Source organism: Lepisosteus platostomus, chromosome 9, assembly GCF_059453375.1.
Source record: "Lepisosteus platostomus isolate fLepPlt1 chromosome 9, fLepPlt1.hap1, whole genome shotgun sequence".
NCBI classification, from domain to species: Eukaryota; Metazoa; Chordata; class Actinopteri; order Semionotiformes; family Lepisosteidae; genus Lepisosteus; species Lepisosteus platostomus.
The window spans coordinates 127658-142225 of record NC_142619.1 but is presented as its reverse complement, the minus strand read 5'-3'; the positions used below and the strand labels follow the sequence as shown (position 1 = coordinate 142225).

Sequence of the window (14568 nt, the reverse complement as noted above, 5' to 3'; positions counted from 1 at the left end):
TGAAGTTTCTGTTTGTATGTAGGAAGCAATTGTGCCATCGTGTGGTCCGAGTTATAGCACGCGACCAGAGCTCCTGAAGAGCGCCTGCCTCCTGCCCGATTCGACGTCTAAAATCATCACAGAACGGTGAGGAGCTTCTGACACAGCCCCCAGTACTGGGTGTGCAGAAAGAATCCTATTGTACAGTTTTGGTGTGAAATGGCCTCCAGTTCTTGTAACATGATGGGTTTCTCTGGACTGCAGTCCCAGTGCACTCCGCTTTGGATTTGCAGTGGTGTTTTCTGCAATGGAAAACCCTTTGTTTGTACAGAATGGAAATGGCAGTCTGCATGTTTTAATAATCTAATGTGATCATGTACTACAGCTTAAACACTGAGCCAGGTGACGTTTGATTCTAAAAGATTTCTCTATCATTTCAGCGGCGCCTTGTCTGCGGCAGCCCGGCAGCTCCTCCTCCCTTCCAGCTGAGACTCTTCCCTCTCCAGAGGTGGGTTAGTGCTCTCAGGTCATCTTCTCTCACACAGCTGCGGGGCAGAAACGCTACTTCCACTGGGCAGAGAGCAGACGGGCAGTGGGAAGGGCAGCCCTGTGTTTGGGGATCAGGGCTGTCCCTGCTGAGGGATGCTTTCAGAGCCAAAGCAACTGGCTGGGTTATGAACTTTATGGTGTGATCCAAATATGACATACAAAGACAGAGAATGAGAAAGAAATAGTATTGCATGTATCTGATCAAAACAGTCTCTTTCAGACAAAACAAATATTGAACAAAAACTTAGTTGCAACACACTGCACTACACTTTCTTCTAGGCTGACATTACTGATAGTTTGTGCTGTCTTCCTTTCAGTCTGCAGGGTGTGCATCTTTTTCCTCAGCTTCCTACACGAGGAATCAGTTTCTCCTGCCCTGGTTTCACTCCTTTATATCTCACAATCTTCTGCAGCTCCTGGAGGCTGACGACATGTTTGCTGTTTCTGAAAAATTGCTGACTGGCTCATCAGCACAATTGCTGATTCAAAATCCTTTACTCACATGTTGCCTTAGCCTCTGTATCACAGAGATGTGTGCTTTTCTGGGTTGGGTAGATCGATAGTGTGCTTTTGCTCAGTTGCTCTGCTCAATGCGTGGTCTTTTAACTCCGGCTGGGTACGAGCACCTCACTCTCCACACGGCTTTCCAAGGCTCTGTCATCGTGTGTGAGGATGTTGTGTAGCTCGTGAAACAGTTCCCCCATTTGAGCCCTGGATTTACTGGGTACTTGAATACCTGAATCTTGCCGTCAGTCCTGATCACCTTGTTTTTGTTCTGCAAGGACAAGGCACCTCCCCAGCACTGAACACAAACTGATACTGGCAGGTTGATTGTGTTGTGGTGTGAGTTTGTGTCTGTGGGGGTGAGGTGTCCCCTGCAGCGCGAACAAACATGCAGACTCCACACAGACAGCAGCCCTGGAATCAAACCCAGGGCCCCGGTGCTATGAGGCAGCGATGCTAACCACTGTGCCGCAGTGTTGCCCCCTTTGAAAATGTCTGACTTCCGTTTAATTTGAGGTCACAAGCTTATAAATGGTCTCACAACGTTTGTCTCATCTCAGGTTTCTCTGACCAGGCCCAAGGACCTGTAGTCACTGACAGCTTCTGCAGTCTGACGGTTCATTTCAGTAGGCTGGAGGGATGGCGCAATTATCCTCAAATCAGTGAGTATTGTTTTGCTCTTGTAACATGAAACATCAAAGAGAAGTCAACAGACTATTCCGTGAAACTGTTCAGACTGGCCCGTGGTGATTTTCTGGGTCCTTTAGTAAGCTGTCCGGGACTGTGTCATCGACACACTTTGTGAGAAGCCAGTCTGTGTGTTTGCTCTTGTGATCATTCGTGAACGAATGTAAGAGAGTGTAAGAGAGGGAGAAGACTCGGCCCTGGAGTGATCCAGTTTTCTATTTAACAACTTCAAACTGCAGGAGAGAAATGCTTCATTTCTAAGATGGAAATATAATCAGAAAGTATAATTAGCCATTTGTGTATTTCATGTCAAAAAATGTTTTATATATAAAAAGAATTTAGTAGAGACATTTGCTTAATAAGGCAGTAGAATAAATGTTGTGATGCTGGTGTGATGGTGCTCTCCAACAAACTGATACAAATGGACAGAGAGACAAAGTGAGAAAGAAAATGTGTACATAACAGACATATATGCAGAATACAATACAGTGCTGTAAAGTACAGTACCCTAGAGTGAAGATGGAAATCATTCATTCTGGCGCAGAAGAAGTGAATCTGCTCTCAATGGTTTTCCTGTACAATTGGAACACGTTGTGAATTCTACATAATTCACAGGAAACAAAATAAACAACTCATTCACTCCCCTGCTGTCCATGACCCAGAGCTCAGTAATCATTTCACTACTGAAGATCATGCAGTTTTTAATGCTTTTCATTTTAACATCCTACTTGTTAATATTTCCTCTTAGATGAGAATATTCTCTTCGGCGTGTCTTTACAACTCTTCTCTTATTGCTCCTCTTGTCAGTAATCCGGTGTGAAAGCTGTCTCTGTCGGAATCAATGTCTTACCTCTCCGTCTTGTGTTTCAGGTCTCCTCTGGCTGCTGACCCTGCCGTCAGGACAGAACACATCCCGCACTGACCACACTGCTGGGTTTACTGTACGTGACAATAAAGAGCTTGAGCAACACATCTAATGTGATCTCTGCACGCTTCCCGAGGAGGGTCCAGCAACGTTCTATATAGTGCACATCACCATCGGGATGAAAAACAAAAATCCCCAGTGGGAGTCCAGTCTTTCCCTGCTACGCAAATTGCTTTTCGTTAGGTGAGGTCGCAAGTTCTTATTGGAGAATGTTGTACAGTTTCTTAATGCAATAGGGCGAGTAAGACTGAAGTTCCCCCCGTGTTGGCCGATCAGTGGAACGAAACTGAAAAAAGCTCCTTGAAACTGTGATTCATACACTTATACACTGGCTCAGCATGGTGCTCACCTGCTGTCCTTGGGTGTCTGCTGAAATTTGATTTTTTTTCAGGAGCACTGTGACCCAGAGCTCAATAATCATTTCAGCTACTGAAGATCATTCAGTTTTTAATGCTTTTCATTTGAACATCCTACTTGTTAGTATTTCCTCTTAGGTGAGAATACTCTGGTACTTTTCTGGGTCTTAGTTGAGTGAGCTTTATTAGAATAATTGAACAATACTTTCACCTCCACATAACACTCATAGATTTTTCAAGGGTTAAATATGGGAGCCACGTTTCTTACATGTTTCCTTTTGTAAGTTGATTCACAAAGCTTTCACCGCCTCCACTCCAGTGAATCACTTTGTTTAGCAAGTGATCAGGTGGAACAGTTTAATTTCTTCCTGCAAATAATGCCTTTTCCTTTTTCATCCCATTCAAGTCTCCGTCCTAGTTAGAGTCATTGTGATGTAGAACGGCAGTGGTCCAGTTGAAAGGTTCAAGGTTTCACTGTGTTTTAGAGTGCAGATAAAGAAGATAATAGGAGAGGAAACTGGAAAAGCCGTGACTCTGTCATTCCATTCAATTCAATTTATTTTCATATAGCGCCTTTCACAACAAGGTTGCCCCAAGTCACTTAACAATGCAGGTAAATATACATTTTGTGAATACAGAACTGATGACAATGGAGGAAAGGAACCAAAGACTCCTCAGTAAGGAGAATAAAATCCTCTAGGGGTCCAAGGTCAACTGGCTGCCCAACCCCTTTGGGCATGCTAACATTATATCATTAAAAAAAAAGAAAGAAATGAATGCGGGTATTAATCCATCCATCCATCACGTTATCTGTATGTCAGTACCCCACGCAGGTCTCTGCAGACCAGCAGAATCCTCCTAAACGACAGCTGTATCCATGATGCCCCTCTTGGATCCATGGCACTGATGCAGCATTCAACTCACATGGTGCCCAGCCCATGACAGACAGTATTTCTCCTCTGCAGCATCCCTGCGAGGCAGGACAGGTGCCTGACCTCTGAGAGCCTTGTAAGTAAGTAGAAGGAGTTTGAAGTCCGCCCGGTACCCGAGAGGAAGCCAATGAAGAGAGAGAAGTATGGGGGTTATGTGGTCATTCTTTCTGCTCCAAGTAACAATTCTAGCTGCTGCATTCTGTAAGTATTCAAACTCTTTGCTGTGACAAATCTAACGTACTTTAGGCAGACAAAACGACCTTAAAAAGCCACATGATTTTTAAGTAGTCTGTCTGTGTGTAGTAACAGTGGTTCACATTATTTCAGAACGTATACTCCCGTCTCTGTAACTTTCCTCAGCTAGTGAACATTCTGTATTTACACCACGAATGCACTACTTTGTCTCGCGCGCGGTCACACTGGCCGTCCACAGGCACGGGCAGGAGCATTGAACACGAGGCCGCTCTGTAGTGCCCCTGTGGCTCTCCAGCAGAGGGGAGCACTTTGCTCAACAGCCCTGAGCCAAAGGACCCAGTGATAAAGCTGAAAATCTGGCAAGTCCCCCAGTCTCCCTGGGGCGCTGAAGAGGATTTCATCTGATGCTGAGGTTCCTGTAACTCAACACAAAATTGAACACGGCGAGTTATGAGTTTGTGAAGAAGTGACAGCGGAACAATGTCAAACAGGAAGTTAACCTACAGGAAAGAATGAATTGAATCTCTGATATTCAAGCACGCAGTGTGACGTCCACTGTCTATTCAAATCTACTCTGCAAGTCTTACAATTCTTTTTCATACACCGTCTCCTGGTTATTGTTTTGTGAGTGCTTGAACTGTTTCTCAGTAGAAATAAGACCGATAACTCACTGCTTCAGGATGCACACTATCGTCGATGAAACCTGTGGTGTAAGCAAGCGAAAAGAGACAGATCCTTCTAAAACACAGAGGCCATCGGGAGGGCAGAAACACTCTGCAACAGGTAGGAGCTGTGGAGCCGTGATTCCCCTGAGCCAGAGCCCTCGTCCTCCCTCGACAGCGAACTGAGCTCCAGCGACTGGAGCAGCTACCTGCCGTCGTGGGACCTCCTGCAGATTGGGAACGGGTAAGGCAATTCGACACGAGCCCACTCCTCTTCCCACTGCTTACGCCCCTATAACAAATAGTTTCAGGGTATTCAAGTACAGGATAAAGAGATGACAGGTGTTCCCAATTGGCTGAGGATACAACTCTCTCTCTGAGAAAGCACACAGAGGTGGACAAAGCAATTAAATGCGTATACAAGTCATTTCCTCTGTTTCTGGTCTTTCTTTACATATCAGAAAAGTGAACTGGTGGCTGTTGGAAAGTGTCTGCTCCGTACGTAATATACATGTAAAAGATGTGATTAAATATCTTGGTATTAAGACTTTCAAAAAGGTGATTTTGTGATTTGATGTTCTCTACCTTAGTAAAATAAAATAAAAAAAAACTTTATTCATGGTTGCTATTTGTCAAACACGGGCAGAAGGAGGCCTAAATGCTACAGGGTTTAGAGCATCTAATACCGATACCGACAGTATTATTTACAAAATTAAGCAAAGTAGGTGATGTATGTTTCCCTAATTTAATCATTCAGGAACTAGGTATTGATGCTTTTAAGAAACTAACAGTAGCCCTTCAGAAACTATGGAAGAATTTACAACCTTTATTAGACTACAAGGAAAACAATTTAGTTATACTTGTACTAATAAATACTTCAGATCCCTCTCGCAATCTCACAATATCTTGTCAAACTATTTTGGAGCACCTCTTTGGGGAAAGTGAGTGGAATCAAACATGACTATTGTCAAACAGATTTTGTATGAATAAGGTTAAGGCGTCAGTACAAAATTGTACATTGAATCGACCCGGTAAAGATACACAGTGTGCATAGATTTAAAAGTAATATAGATGAAAATTGTCTATCTCAAAGCAGCCCAGAAACCTTACGTTTGTTTTTGTTTTGTTCTGTTGTTAAAACACTCTGAACAGATCGGCAAAATGGTGTAAAGAAGGCTTCTAATTCTGACATTTCCTGTAGACAAATTGATGTTATTTTACTGCTCAATACTGCTGAACCGAATCTAAAATATAATGTATCATTGGCTTAATCATTATACTCGCTCGTTATTAGATGTAGAAATAGCCTAAAGATGAGAAATAATCGAAAATTGAATAATTAGACCGTATGTCGTAGTAGCAGATTGTACTTCTCGCCTACTTGATGTGGTCGAGCAACTCCACAATCGCCATACAATCCGTCCGTTCTCATGCTCTGACTTTCAGGTTGGGCAGTGGACTGGATTCCAGGGCAAACTCGTTCTTGTTTGATTATCCGTGTGAAATCTCGCCCAATATAACAGGTAAACTCATGCACTGAAATGATGCGCTTCCAAATTAAAGCGACACGCATTTGAATAATTCAAAATACACACGAGGGAACGTCTCCAAACCATGTCTTAGTATCACAACATGAAAGCTGTGCGTACCTTATCTTTATTTGACTGTATAATGTACTCCAGTGATCTGTAACGTAGTCTTGCGTGCATCGTAAAGGATCCGGACTTCCGGCTACGGAAAACCCGGAGTGGATCAGCCTTTGCACCGGACCCGGACTTCCGGCTACGGAAAACCCGGAGTGGATCGGCCTTCCACTGGATCCGGACTGCCGGCTACGGAAAACCCGGAGTGGATCGACCGTTCCACTGGATCCGGACTGCCGGCTACGGAAAACCCGGAGTGGATCTGCCACTCTACTGGATCCGGACTGCCGGCTACGGAAAACCCGGAGTGGATCGGCCTTCCACTGGATCCGGACTGCCGGCTACGGAAAACCCGGAGTGGATCGGCCTTCCACTGGATCCGGACTGTGAGCAGCTTTTGTCCAATCGGCGCTGAGATTTCAGCAGGAGGCGGGAGACAGGCTCTTGTCCAGTCACACAGCTTCAGTCCCGGGACTTTTCCGAATTCCGGCGGGCGGTGACACTTCCGAGAAATGTCCACTGGGTGGCGACAGAGATACACGGAGCTGAGTCTCAAAGCGCTATCGGAAAGACTTGAAATCGGAAATACATTTGTTACGTTTTAATCCCATTGAAAAGGAAGATGAAAATATCGTTTGTATTTTAAAACATTATTATACTTGCGCAACATAATTATTAAGGGAATGGTGTGAGAGGAGACCGTGTTTGAACAGTTTAAGACGGATGTAAAGACATTTTATTTCAGAATGTCTTTCTGAAATGTGTCTGTTTCTGTGTTGTAAGAACGTTGAAGCATGGACGGGCCTTATCTGCATTTACCTTGTTGAATCTTTTTTTCCATAAAATGTACATGTATTATTGCATGTACCCTGACAATACGACTGCTACGTTACGTTTTCTTGTAGTTTTTGGTCTCATAAAAAATACAAAAGTATGAGTCGATGACGTCAAAATGGTGTCGCCCACAGGGCTTATGGGTAATGTAGTCTCTGTAGTTCACTGGGCTTCCCTGCCCATGTGTTTCGCTGATTTCATTGAACATTAGAATGAATTATATTTATACAATTTCAGCGTATTTATCGTGTCTTGTATTTCTTTGTCTCTCTTATGTGTTCCCTTGTGTGTATGTTTTCTTGTATTTCACTTGTCTGCGGCGCTGGTTAATCGACTTGGCACATAAAGCAATCCCACTGTCCTCGTGTTTCTTAGCTCCCGTCTTGTTTGCAAACTTTTCTCCTGTGTTTATTTTACTTTGTTAAATAAAACGTGGTTGCCGGGGAAACGGTGCTGCAGAAGTTGTTGCGAGCTGACCTCTAGGAGGTAAACAGTCGGCTTTTGTAATCTAATCAGCGAGCAAAGCAGAAACGTTAGTCTAAAAAGCGCTGGCTGGAGTATTTTGTGGACATTATGCAGAAGAAAAGGAAGAAACGGTGAGTCGCAGGCTGTCGGTAAATATCAGCGCTGGACACCAGCCTCACACCGCTGGGCTCACTGCACCATGAGCGAGTCCGTCGGCGCCTCCTCCTGCTGGGGTGTGTTGCTGCAGGAGTGAGGAGTCTCCGGTCTCCGGTCGCGTCATGATCTGCAAGTGGAGGTGAGAGACGGCGGCGCAGTGGGTGGCAGCGCTGGGAGCCTGGATTTAGTTCCTGGGGTGCTGTCTGTGTGGAGTTTGCATGCTCTGCTTATGTTCTCGTGGCTCCAGTTTTCTGGGGTGCTGTGTGTGTGGAGTTTGCATGCTCTGCTCATGTTCTCGTGGCTCCAGTTTTCTGGGGTGCAAAATTCTGTTTATTTCACAAGACGGACCCGGGCAGCAGCATGTGTCTGCAGCGCTCATCCTGCCTGCATGTTTGCAAACTTTTCTCCTGTGTTTATTTTACTTTGTTAAATAAAACGTGGTTGCTGGGGAAACGGTGCTGCAGAAGTTGTTTCGATCTGACCTCGGGAGGGAGACAGCTGGCAAAGCCGAAACTTTAGTCTAAAAGGCGCTGGGTTGAGTATTTTGTGGACATTTCGCAGAAGAAAAGGAAGAAGCGGTGAGTCGCAGGCTGTGTGACAGGACTGTCGGGGAAATGTAAGCGCTGGGCTGAGCGAGTCCGTCGGCGCCTCCTCCTGCAGGAGTGAGGAGTCTCCGGTCTCCGGTCGCGTCCTGATCTGCATGTGGAAGTGAAAGGCTGAGAGACGGCGCACATGCTCTGCACATGTTCTCATGTGTCTGGTTTCCTGGAGTGCTGTCTGTGTGGAGTTTGCATGCTCTGCTCATGTTCTCAAGGGTTTCCTGCCGCTTCTGCAGTCCAGTGTTGGTGAGTCTGTCAGGTTGATTGTGTTGTGGTGTGAGTGTGCCCTAAAGGGGTTTTAATAGTATGGGGTTTGTGTGTTCACTTGTATGCAGACCACTGGAGAGACCGGTTGTTTTTTGCCAGGCAGACTAATGGCTGCATATTCAATTCCTACTGATGTTGCCAAACCAGCAAGTGGGACAGTGTTTGAAAACCCTTTCAATGAAAGGTTTGTAGAACAGTGTTGCTATTGTTCTGTTTAATTCGAGGTCACCAAGCTTATAAATGGTCTCACAACGTTTGTCTCTTTTCAGGTTTCTCCGACCCGGAGAGTGAACAAAGAAGTGATAAGGGCCCATAACACCTAAGCTCGGCACTCTCACACTCTTCAGCCACACGAGCTTCCTCCTGGTAAAATACTGGGCAAGCCCCTTTCTGACAGGGACAGTGGAAAACCCCCTGAGGGAGATGGGCTGAGGGGAGGAATAAAACCATCTGAGCTGGAATGGAGCGCGCTCCCGATTCCCACCAGACCCGGGAGACGACACAGGCAGCACAAGGGAAGCTGCGGAGCGCGAGTTCGCGGAGGCAAGGACCGATTGACGACCACGGGAGACAGTGGCATCGGAACAGAGGTACTGTACAGAGACTTTTAATACCTGAAGGCAAGGAGCGAGAAACCGGCCCGGCTAGCCGCTCCAAACTGAGGGGAATGGAATACAGTTCGCGGGAGGATTTCTAGTGGAACCTGAACGGAGTCTGGGGAAATGGGACCGGCCTCTCGTTCACTGGGGCCATCAAAGACTTTACAGGTACGAAGAAGAATCGTTCGAGTGGCCACTCTTCGGTACTTGACAGAAAAGACTGCCGTCCCTCTGGATTCATTATGACCCTTGGAAGGACCTTTTGTTGCTGCTGTTTTCGTTGTGTCTTTGGCTGATGGTGAATGTGGATAGAAAATAAAAAGGTCACTTATACGATACACATGCTTGTCGCTGGTCTGTGTGGGCATTGGTGGATCTGGGAGATCAACAGAACCTGTTGCATTGCTAGGTGCCGTAGTCATATATGAGGCAGGAAATAATTCTTGTTTGAGGGGTCACCTCACTCTGACACGAACGTGTTGGGAAGACGCGCCAGTTCTGACGTTAGTGCGACGGGTCTGTAGGCATTAAGGCAGGTTCTTGTGTCCTTTTTTGGAACAGGAACAATAACAGAAGATTTGAAGCAGTCTGGCACTGTGCACTGGGACAATGATTGCTTAAAAACGTCTGTAAAGATTGGAGCGAGTTGGCCAGCACAGGGCTGTAGTGTGGCTGGAGATACACAGTCAGGTCCTGCTGCCTTTTTACAGTTTTGCTTTTTGAATAGGCTTAACACATCCTGTTCTTTGCTTCACAGGGCATTCTCAAGACTTGTTAACGGCGTCAAGTCTTCGTGAGAGATTGAGTGTGAGTGGGTGTGGCACTCCAGTTGAGTGGGGGACAATAGCTCATCCCCAGGATGTGAATTATTTGGACGAGTTGCGAGACTGCCATGGACAAGGTCGTTGGAGATCCTTTGTGTTTCAGGCCTGCTGTAAAATGTGTTATCTGGTAGAGAGTGATCAAGATGTATCTGAGGGGCTTTTCTTTTGTAATTGGTAACAGTTTGGAGACCTTTCCAGACAGATAAACAGTCTTTGTTAGCAAACAGTTGTTCCAGCTGTGGACAGGAGGGGAAACAAAAGGTAGAGAACACTATTTTTAGAGAAATGGCCCTAAAGGAACAAAGCATAGTGTAGGATGCCACTAGCTTAAGTCTTAACAGCACTGCATGAGAGGAGACTCCAGTGTCTATTTGTTCTGAGGGATCCTCAGAAAGGTCAAAAGGTTGCAAACAGATAGGAGACTGGTTATATGCCTGAAGCTTAGCTAGAGGAACATAACATTGCTGGAAAGCTGAGAGGGGAGGTTATCAGAGCCTAATGTTATTGCGAAAAATGGCAACTAGGTATAGACGATCTGCTGAATGTCTGTCCTGTGAATTGTTAAGGGTTTCATGTATTTGTGTGTCCAAGTAGTCCGGACTGCTGTGCTATGTGTTGTTTGTCTTTTGAATTTTCTGTTTTACACCTATTGTATCCATAGTGGTACGGGCCAAATCCTATTTAAAGGGTGTTGTGAGCACTGGGGTTTGTTGGGAGTGGTGAGTTAGGAGTCTGGAAATGAGAGCAAGGTGCGAGTGGATATGATAAAAAGATTGTTCCTTTATTTTGTTTCTGATACCTGGTGAAGAGACGCAGTGAGTGTTTGTGTGGCCAGCTGCGTCAACTTCAATAAAACTGGCCTTTTGGTTTGTCTGAGTGCTGACTTGCTATGGTGTATTTTTTCTCTCTGTGAACAACACGTCCTACGGCCAACACTACCCACACAGGAGGTGTGTGTGTGACAGCTCCTCAGCTGCAGCAGGAGTCCAAGTGTGCACAGATTTCTTGTTGGGGTTTGTTGTTTGAAGTTTCTGTTTGTATGTAGGAAGCAATTGTGCCATCGCGTGGTCCGAGTTATAGCACGCGACGAGAGCTCCCGAAGAGCGCCTGCCTCCTGCCCGATTCGACGTCTAAAATCATCACAGAACGAGAGGAGCCAACAGGAATGCAAGTCTCTTCTGGTGAGGAGCCTCCGACACAGCCCCCAGTACTGGGTGTGCAGAAAGAATCCTGTTCTACAGTTGTGGTGCGAAATGGCCTCCAGTCCTTGTCAAATGCTGGGTTTCTCTGGACTGCAGTCCCCTCCGCATTTGGATGATTGTGATTGGTGTTGCTGTAGCTGTGCTGTCCTGAGACTGACTGGTGTCAAGACCAGCTGTACTCTGGGATCAGCAGGGCCTAGTGGTGGTATGAATTGTGGCCTCTGTTTCTCAGGTGTAACAAGTGTTTGATTACTCTGTTCTGTATGTTTATCAATAGTGGGTACTGGCCTAATTCAGCCCTGCACTCGCTGTTAGCTGTTTTTCTCTGCGCAAGGAGGAGTTTCTACAGAGTGTACTCCTGGTCTGTGAGGGGACCCCACACTTCACTGCCGTATAGGGCAATGGGTTGGATTACACTTTCAGATATTTGGAGCCAAATTCTTGTTGGTGGGTTGACATTGAAGAGCCTCCTTCTTATTGCGTAGAAAGCCCTGAGTGCCTTCTCCCTCAGTGCCTTCACTGCCAGGTCAAAACTCCCAGAAGAGTTGATGGTGAGACCGAGATATGTGTAGCTGGATGTGTGCTCCAATGTGTTGTTGTTCAGTGTGAATTTGTACCTGTTTCCCTGAGGTCTGGCTTTCTCCTGGAAAACCATAACTCTGGTCTTGTCCAGATTGACTGGCCGTGCCCAGGTGTGACAGTCCTGCTCCAGCAGTGCCAGGCTCTGCTTTTCTGGGTCCAGATGGGCTGGCAGTGCCCAGGTCTGACAGTCCTGCTCCAGCAGTGCCAGGCTCTGCTGTTCTGGGTCCAGATGGGCTGGCAGTGCCCAGGTCTGACAGTCCTGCTCCAGCAGTGCCAGGCTCTGCTGTTCTGAGTCCAGATTGACTGGCAGTGCCCAGGTCTGACAGTGCTGCTCCAGCAGTGCCAGGCTCTGCTGTTCTGGGTCCAGATGGGCTGGCAGTGTCCAGGTCTAACACTCCTGCTCCAGCGGTGCCAGGCTCTTCTGTTCTGGGCTGGCAGTGCCCAAGTCTGACAGTCCTGCCCCAGTAGTGCCAGGCTCTGCTGTTCTGGGTCCAGATGGGCTGGCAGTGCCCAGGTGTGACAGTACTGCCCCAGCAGTGCCAGGCTCTGCTGTTCTGGGTCCAGTTTGGCTGGCAGTGCCCAGATGTGACAGTCCTGCTCCAGCAGTGCCAGGCTCTGCTGTTCTGAGTCCAGATTGACTGGCAGTGTCCAGGTCTAACAGTCCTGCTCCAGCAGTGCCAGGCTCTGCTGTTCTGGGTCCAGATGGGCTGGCAGTGCCCAGGTCTGACAGTGCTGCTCCAGCAGTGCAAGGCTCTGCTGTTCTGGGTCCAGATGGGCCATCAGAGCCCAGGTGTGAATGTGATGGGATTTGTGGCGGTTTGGTAGGAAGCCAGTCTGACTCTAATGCAGGACATTGTGCTCAGTAAGGAGGGCCGGTTATCAGATATTCAAGATACGACAGAGTTCCTTCCCCAGGTTACTGTTCACACTGAAGCCCCGGTACCTGTTGGGGTCGAGTCTGTCTCCATTCTTACAGACGGGTGTGATCAGTCCTTGATTCCAGGCCTCGGGGAAACAGCCGGCCGTCAGGACGAGGTTGAGGAGTTTGAGCAGGCTTTGCTGCAGGTCTGAGCTGCAGTTGGGTCAAGCGTTGTTGACTGTGTCTTGGCTACAGGTCTTTTGTGGTCTGAGAGTTGTCTGTTTGTGTATGTGCTTATCTTCTTTAGGGTGTGCATGTAGTGTCTAACCATCTCACAGTATCTGAGGCGCAGTTCAGAGTGGTGTGGTGTTGTTTTAGTTCTGGTAGTTCTCTTCAGTTGTTTCTGCACTCTGTATCAAACCATTTGATATTGTTTCTGAGTGTGTTTCATATGAATGTAGTCATTTTGATTTTAAGGCTAGTTTCTCAAAAACATGGTTTAAATTTATGAACGATTTGTTGGTTTGATACAGAGCGTTTTGAAATGTAAGGGATCAAGTAATGGGTTTATTTGCTGCTGAAAAGAGAAGAAAGGAAAAAAAGAAATGAGACAATTAGCTTGTAATGAGTTTATAACAACAGTAATTAGATTCCTGCAAGCACTCTTTTCATTCTCCAACAACTGAAAGCTTTTAGGTATAAAGGAAGGGTCCTCTAATATTTGATGTGTCGTATATATTGTCGTTCTATTAATAATAATAATAATAATTGCTTACACTCATATAGCGCTTTTCTGGACACTCCACTCAAAGCACTTTACAGGTAATGGGGTCTCCCCTCCACCACCACCAATGTGCAGCATCCACCTGGATGATCCGCCAGAACGCTCACCACACATCAGCTATTAGTGGGGAGGAGAGCAGAGAGTAATGAAGCCAATTCATAGATGGGGATTATTAGGAGGCCATGATTGGTTAAGGCCAATGGGAAATTTGGCCAGGACGCCAGGGTTACACCCCTACTCTTTTCGAGAAACGCCCTGGGATTTTTAATGACCACAGAGAGTCAGGACCTCGGTTTTACGTCTCATCCGAAGGACGGCACCTGTTTACAGTATAGTGTCCCCATCACTATACTGGGGCATTAGGACCCCAAGGACCACAGGGTGAGCACCCCCTGCTGGCCCCACTAACACCTCTTCCAGCAGCAACCTTAGTTTTTCCCAGGAGGTCTCCCATCCAGGTACTGACCAGGCTCACACCTGCTTAGCTTCAGTGGGTTGCCAGTTGTGAGTTGCAGGGTGATATGGCTGCTGGCCATCTATGGAGATGTTAGTGAGTCTGAGGATTTGTGTTAATATGACAATACTGCTACTACTATTAATAATACAGCATGGCAAGACTTCTTTCAGTCATTTCCCACCCCTCCACCTCAGTGAATCACACATGTTAAACTTCCATCTCGTGTTCCAGATCAGACATGAGCAATCCTATATTACAAATACTTACCACCAGACAATTTAACCAGACAATAATTTAAGCAATTATTAATTCAACAGAAGCAGCAGGACGAGTAAAGTGCCCCTCTGATGGCCGGTCAGTGGAATTAAACTGGAAAATTTCTTAGAAATGATAATTCTTACAATAATGTGCCAATGGCGCCGCTTGGTGGTCATTCAGCAAAAGTTCACCGAAAGTTTTTTTTAATTAAAATACCGTTAGTAATGTTCGTATTAATAAGTTATTTTAA

The 14568-nt window shown here is 46.3% G+C and overlaps 1 long non-coding RNA gene across 1 annotated transcript; it reads left to right on the top strand.

Moving 5' to 3' along the window:
- The first annotated feature begins 302 nt into the window (after positions 1–302).
- On the top strand, positions 303–2691 carry LOC148654196 (uncharacterized). The gene is made up of 3 exons (XR_015941423.1): positions 303–487; positions 1593–1694; positions 2590–2691. It is a non-coding gene; the product is annotated as an uncharacterized LOC148654196 (long non-coding RNA).
- The last annotated feature ends 11877 nt before the right edge of the window (positions 2692–14568 follow it).